This window comes from Hordeum vulgare, chromosome 4H (genome assembly GCF_904849725.1).
Source record: "Hordeum vulgare subsp. vulgare chromosome 4H, MorexV3_pseudomolecules_assembly, whole genome shotgun sequence".
Taxonomy (NCBI): Eukaryota; Viridiplantae; Streptophyta; class Magnoliopsida; order Poales; family Poaceae; genus Hordeum; species Hordeum vulgare.
The window spans coordinates 528,383,677-528,391,476 of NC_058521.1; the positions used below are offsets into that span (position 1 = coordinate 528,383,677).

A 7,800-nucleotide genomic window follows, 5' to 3' on the forward strand; every position below is an offset into this window, starting at 1 on the left:
GGAGCCCTGCTAAGACAAGATCATCACCAACCTCCGGAGCGCCGTCACGCTGCCGGAGAACTCTTCTACCTCTCCGTCTCTCTTGCTGGATCAAGAAGGCCGAGATCATCGTCGAGCTGTACGTGTGCTGAACGCGGAGGTGCCGTCCGTTCGGCACTAGATCGTGGGACTGATCGCGGGACGGTTCGCGGGGCGGATCGAGGGACGTGAGGACGTTCCACTACATCAACCGCGTTCACTAACGCTTCTACTGTACGGTCTACAAGGGTACGTAGATCACACATCCCCTCTCGTAGATGGACATCACCATAATAGGTCTTCGTGCGCGTAGGAAATTTTTTGTTTCCCATGCGACGTTCCCAACAGGTGGGGGACTTTTTTTCGCCCTTAGCTCTCTTTGGTGTGTATTTGAAGGAATGAGTGTTGTCTTGTGGGCGTATATGTTCGTATTGTGCCGTGTTTCAGTGCTCTCCTGCAGTTAATCTCTACTATTAAAAACACGAGAGGGCAGATCCAACTTGCAATATTAATCGTTGGATTAGCAATCTAATGGTTGTTAATCTACTATTAAAAGCACGAGAGGGCAGATCCAACTTGCAATATTAATCGTTGGATTAGCAATCTAATGGTTGTTAAGCAGACTAACGAAACGTTAACGAAAAGAGCACTAACTAAACTCTAACCCCTCCCACCACCCGCTTCGGATTATCCCGTACGTCGCCATCCCGCAAACCGCTCTCGCACCCACCTCCTCTTCACGCCGCAAGCCGCTCGACGCTCAGCACTGCCGTCCCTTCAACACCGCCCGGCCTGGCCGCGCCCGTTGCCCACGCCCGTCGCCAGCCCCTTCGCCCCTGATGATGGCCGCTCCTTCACGCTGCCTCTTCACCCCCGACGCCGGCCGCCCCTTCACGCCTCTAGCCCCTCCGCCCCCGACGTCGGCCGCCCCTTCACGTCTCTAGCCCCTCCAGAGGTGACCCGACGCCGGCGACCGTGGAGCGGACCTCTCGGTGTTGCTCCGGCGGCCCTGTGTCCATCCCCGCCGCCCCTTCGCCCCGCGGGGGCGGCCCGAGGGCGGCACTGGCGGTCGGCGCGGTACGCGATGCTCCCGATGGGGTCGACATCCAGATCCAGGACCAAGGGCGCAGGCTGCACAAGCTTGCGAGCCGGCCCACAACAGCAGATGGGTTCGACGAGGCGAGCGTAGCGCCCGACGGGTACGAGTACGGCCGGCTTCCTTCGCTGCCGCGCCACCCGTCGCTGATGCGGGACCAGATGGGATCCGGGCAGTCGCATGCGTTCGGCCTCCCAGTGGTGAACGGACTGGTGGCTGGAGGGGCTTGCGGCGGCAGCACTTGCAGGGACGCGTACCACCACGGCAAGTTCTTTGATGTGTGTTTGTCTTCCTTTGAGTGAAAATTCACAAGTAAGGTTTCCAAGTAACAATTATCTTCCGACTTGGCGAAATCATGTTTACTTACCTCATCACAAAGTTTCAGAGCCACTTGCCCACCATGTTTCACTGCACAATCTGAAGGACCATAAATAATGGCAACATATTCCCAGAAGAGGCAAGCAAATCTTATAGCTCATAATTATCATTGGAATGCTCGTGGTTGCCTATTTCAGTCTCTGGAGTCACTTCATCTTTTTCAGCTGCACAATGATCATTACATCCTCCTGAATCAGACTGCTCATACTCTATCATATGTGGCTCCGTTGCAGATGTCGATGACAATCCAACCAGAGCATAATGCTCCTGAAGAAGGATGTTCATCACTGTTGTAGGAATTCTTGTTTCATTTGTCACCACCTTATCCTCGACCTGGGAACATTTTTCTATCTTGTTGTTACTGTGGAATGTCCCATCATAATCCGAAGATGGATTACATTCACAAAAGGTGCCACTACTCACAGCTGAAGTTCCGAATAGGCCACTGGCATCCTCTTTAGCTCCTAGATCCACCAATGTTGTCCCTCCAGAATGTAAGTTAGACTTCCTGGCTAATGTTTGAAAACAAACAAGCATGAGATTGAAGGCCCCATTGAATAAACAACTACTAGCAGATGCACCTACTTACTATTAGGAGTATTTCCACGTAATGGGTGAAAAAAAAAACAATAGCAACGCCAAAAAAAGTGCACAAAATTACTTATAGTCAGTATGGTCGTGTTCTGCATACTCAACATCTTGGAGTGTAAAAACTGTTTCGGTAGGTTCGCTTACTGCTGGAATGACATCGGAAAGAACAAATCCAACAGCTGCATCGACATCAGAGGAATACTGACTGGCTACAGCCTTCAATATTCGAAGATCAACCTGTAACACAAATACAAAGGAAAAAAATAACCTCAAATATGCCATGTTTTCTTTATCTCGATGTACAGTTGCACATGCGTCAGAATTGGTTGCATAAATACAGTTACTTGCTTCTACTGGAACGTTCGCTTGTACTAGAATTTTTCTAAAGCTAATGGAATCCCCTTGTACTCCGTCTAAAGCTTTCATGATGACTACTTTTGGAAGATACATGTGACAAAGAGGAGGAGCCCAGGGAGCTGAATGTGAAAGGATAAAGTAGTCAGGAAGGAGAAATCATATGTTGGCTTAACTAATGCTTCCTAATCTGTATGCTTTTCATATTGCCGTTTATATTGAACTAATATAGTTCGCTTTTGATTAAGGATCTTGACATGGCACCTAGCTGTTTTTGATTTCCTGTAGTTTTTGTTGATCTTCTCCTTCTTCGGATTAAATTGCTCATTGCTTTTCCTATTCTTTTGCAGGAACATGAACCTTATGATGACCCATAGTTGGATGTATGTGAGAGGTACAGCTGTTATCTCATAAGCATATCAAAATACAATCATGACGTGTATAATTATTCAGTTATACTTTTTGTTCATGGCTCAACAATCGACCAAATTAAATGACAGGATGAACATTCAGAAATCCTTGATGACTGGGATTCTAGGAAGACGATCACATACTCGACCAGCCCACCTGTCACCGCGAGACAAGCTAAAAGTGAAGCAACTACAGGTTTGCATCGAATGCTTTTACTATTGGTTTCTTCAAGGGTAGAAACTTATACCCAACAAATGTCATTTTTAGGTTAATTGACTAGCCCCTCTTTTTATAATGGTCCAGTCAATTTAGAGAAAGGGGAAAAGAAAATGTATGACACAAGGACCCTAAACACTAAACATTTGCATTCCTGGTCCTATTTATGATCCTACAAGGGCTATCTCTATGAGCTAAACAATTATAGCAGAGGACATGATCAAATTCAGAGGTTAGAGCCTGATGAGCAATGTTATGAGAGCTTGTTGTTGAGCAACGTGATGGATGGTCCTTGTGAGGTTCTCCAAGAATTTGATTCCTCATTTTTCTGTTCTGGTAGTATGATGGATTTTGATTAGTTAAGAACCTGCAGTTTCTTTGGTAAGTTGGGATTAAAATTTCCTCATAGGAATAGGATCCCTACCAGGGTGAGGTCTCAGGTTATATGGGTGGAAGAGAGGTTGGCGGGGCGAGGCGCTCCGCCGGCGGCGGCGTGGCACAGTGATCACGCGCGCGCACAAGAGAGAGAGAGAGAATCGAGGTGGCTAGGGTTAGGGTGCCGGCTCCTGTGGGAGCCGAGCAAATATGATTACTTCTGCTTAACCAAAACGGAGTCCTTACATGAGTATATATAATCTCCCTAGCCTAACAAATACGATAAACTAGGCTAAGCCCCTAATAACGATAAGATAAGTTGGGCCACGCCTTTAAGTGGCTGCGCCCTTGGGCCCCCTCGGGTTATAATGAATACCTGTCATAACAGTTCCATATATATTTCTGCTCTGATAGTACGATGGCATTTTTTTTACAGTGTCTGATTTATTCACTGTGTTATTACTTAGACCAGGCTTCTACCTTACTGAGTTAGTATTTTCTTGTGTATTCCAATAGCTGCTATTAATTATATTTGTTTTTCCTTCCACAGGATCAACAAATTGTCAAGCACACATGCTACAACCATCAATTTCTGTGATATTAACCATCTAACTCTGCAATGTTCACACACTGGTTTCCGTCATCTATACGATTATGTTTCCATTACAGTTGTTTGTTTCTCCAATGACTATGTATACTCTTACGCATGATAAAAAATATATTCAGGCTATGCCAGTGCATCCAAAAGAGTTGGTACCCACGAGTTCGTTTTCCTATTATGTGCATTGCTGGGAGCCTGGAACCTTCAAAAATTTATATTACATACGAAATCATTTCCATCAGCGCCTGCCTACAACATAAAAATTGTTAGCCTTCCCAAAGACGAATTTCTGCACAACATTCTGGGAATTCACGTATTTGTGTCCGTACATTTTTCACCTTGACTATAATTGGGTACTCCGAGTATCAAGTGTTTAGGTAGTTTACAAGCTTTACGAAGGAAAAAAAAGAGGCGAGAGCCAAAATTGGATGCAACAATGGCTTAGATTTGTGTGTGTGTGACTTCTTTGGAAGATTTTCTGAAATTGTTTCTTGCTCGTTCATTTGTGACGAGACCTTGATAAAATTGGGGGCCTTGTTCCTGTGATTCAAGATCTTAATAATGCAAATGAAGAAATACGGACCACCTCTTCATGGATCCTGGGTACAGCCAGTCAGAATAATGCCCTTGTCCAAAGCCAGGTAATGCCATTAATCCTGCACAAAGGAGCATTTTGATTTCAAAGATGTATCTTGTTTCTGCAGAGTATCCTCTTCATTATTAATAGTATTATGCAGATTTGGGGAGTAAATTTTCTTTTTTTTGTGAGCAATATGTGTAGTTTATGTGTTGTTCAGGCCTGGCCCAATGAATGCTACTGTAAATTTGTCTCTTTAACTTCACTAAATATGCTTGAAAATGATGTTTATATATCTTTCATTTCACCATTGCTATACCATTGTAGTGGTTTCTTCTATTTTCTTTTCAAACTGATTGTCAACTGTGCATGTCATCTTATTAAGAGCCAGTTTCCTTCTATGTTTCCCCATAGGGGTGTCTGTTGTTGAAGTATTTGTTATAATCATTTTTTGTTCTAGCCATGTAACATGTGCTGACTGTTTTTTTCTTGGTCAGATTCTTGGTTATGGAGCTTTGGCAAGATTAGTGAAGATGGGTTATTCCACTTCGGCAAAAGAAGCTGCAAAGGCGATGTATGCTATATCGGCTTTAATCAGAAATAACGTAAATGGTGAGGAGGAATTCGCTTTGGAAAATGGGAACGCAATGCTGTAGGTAGTGAAAATCCTATCTTGGGAATACAAGCACATAACTGGTTCAGCTGTGATGAAATTTCCCACTTTTGCAGCACATCTTGGGAAGCAACAGTGTTGATGTTGGGCTTCAGAAGAAGGCAGTGTTTTTATTAACAGATCTAGCGGACTTTCAGCTAAATTCTGGAAACTCAGGGCTCACTTTCGTAAGTGAACGCTTTTTGCTGAAGTCAGTCACTGATATGTTATCAGAGTTTGATCTTGACCTTCAAGAAAAGGTATGATCAGAGCCACCTCTGACTCTGTAGATCATTATGATTAGCACTGGTTACCAGCTCATGGTCTGCACTCTCAATGACAGTTGTTCCTTGTGTCATTTGGTGCATGAATTTGCACCTTTCTTTTAGCACCTGGCAGTATAATTACGCATGGATTTATTGTTCAATGTTATTTCTCTCAGCAAGGACTTTAGGAGAAAGTTGTAGAAATGCAATTACTTAACTCCTGTCAAGAAATGGAAGTGACGACTACTGTAGTTCATTTGACAAAATTTCGGCATGCCAGCAGTAAAACTTACAACACTACTCTGTCACAGGTTTTGACTGACATTCTGTTTCATACGCAGGTTTTGTTGGCCATTAGGAGCCTACTGAAGCTTCCCTCGACAGACGCTAGGGACTTCGAGTCATGTGGTCTAGACAGTGTTCTGTGCAGACTGGGGGTGCAGCTGGAGGAGCTGCCTTCAGAGGAACAGAAGGAGTATGCCGGGGAGGTTGACGCCCTCCGGAGAGAAGTATTGATGTTGTTCGAACAGAAGCTCAAGCTGGTAAACTAACATAACAATGCATCCTTGCTAAGACATCATTTGTGACTAACAACTGTCTGATCCCGAGCTAACTCCCGCCTTTGTTTTGCAGGGTACCGCTGCCGCGGCGGTGTCATAGACAACACACACGGATGAAGAGAAGAGAAGTAGGCGTTTTCAATCCAGTGACTCAGTGCTGGTTGCCAAGTTTTTGAAAGAGTAGATTATTTTTGGAAAGAGTCTGGCTGCCAAGTTGAGTCCCTTCTTACTTTTGCCGGAGGTTTATAGCGGTTGTAGGATTGGATGGAACGATAGGTTAGAGACATTGTTAGTTTTCAGAATTGCAGAGCTAGCTATGACATACCCTTGTGTTTCTTTGAAGATTTCTTTTTACTGGAAGAAGAGGCGATGATCTTCCCTGTTGTGTTGTTCCTACTACAATGAATGACTTTAGGGCATCTCCAGCCGCGCCCTCAACAGGCCCCCATGCCCCTTTTTAGACGCAGCGCTAAAAATAACCTACTCGTGCCCCTAGGGCGTTGTTTTTTGCTGGTTGGACCCATTATTTGGGCCGGCGATCCCAGGCCGAACCTAGCGTGTAGTTTGGGGCAGTTGGATGGTTCGGCGGAAGGAAAAGTGGTGTGTGGGGCGCCACTGTGTAGTTTGGGGCAGTTGGATGGTTCGGCGGAAGGAAAAGTGGAAAAGTGGTGTGTGGGGCGCCACTGTAAGGCGATAAATGCCTTTCCCTAGCTAGATTCGCCCTCGCGTGCCGTAGGAAGCATCGCCGCCATGTCGATCCCGACGTCGCCCACCTGTCCATAGTCGCTGCCCTGCCGGTAGAAAAAAGCCATTTCCCTGCCGGTTTCGCGACAGCCTCCATCCTGCTCTCTTGGGCGAGCTTTTTAAACCGCTCATCGACGGCCGCCTACCCACCACGCCTGCCAGATGTTTGGCTATTTGCCTGCTCGGTCATGGACTCAGACGACGAGGACGCGTTAACGGCTCTGATGGAGGAGAAAGCCGAGGACGACACAACCAACGAAGAGCACCTCATGATCCTCGACGCACTGGCCGGCCTGTCCGCGAACGATGCCAAGCCGCGACGAGGTGGCACGGCATCGGGCGTCCGCAAGAGCAAACAAAGACATCGCATGGAGGGCTATTGCATGCTAAAAATTGTTAGCCTTCCCAAAGACGAATTTCTGCACAACATTCTGGGAATTCACGTATTTGTGTTCGTACATTTTTCACCTTGACTATAAGTGGAATGGTTTGTTATTTATTTAACTGCAATTCAAAACATTTAAGTATCGCACTATATGTTCATGCTACTCAAACTCCATTATTTATAATAAAAATATGTTTATGGCTACTTTGTTGTCTGACTGATGGCCTTTTTCTATGAATTTCATACGCCAACTCCTGATACAAGGTCTTTATAGAAAAAAAACAAAGGCACATGCCCTTTTAAAAAACCAACAAAGGATTCCTGGGTGAACCCTCACTTCTAATGCAAGTTCACTGGACGACTACCATATCTTTATGTAGCGTTGGAATGCTTGGATGAAGTTGGATGGGAGATCTCCATTCAGCTTTTAGAAGCCATGATTTTGTTTGGTTGGTTTGGTAGACAATATAGGTCTATATCCATTAATGGTAGTTATTTTTTATTTGAACTAGCAGTTGTAACAAACATTATATACCTTCGTATGCATTTTTGGTGTTGAGATTTTGCTTTACAATA

At 45.1% G+C, this 7,800-nt stretch overlaps 1 pseudogene; it reads left to right on the top strand.

Annotated features, from left to right (window-relative positions):
• The first annotated feature begins 2,164 nt into the window (after positions 1–2,164).
• Positions 2,165–6,468, top strand: LOC123450694 (annotated as a pseudogene).
• Positions 6,469–7,800: the final 1,332 nt, after the last annotated feature.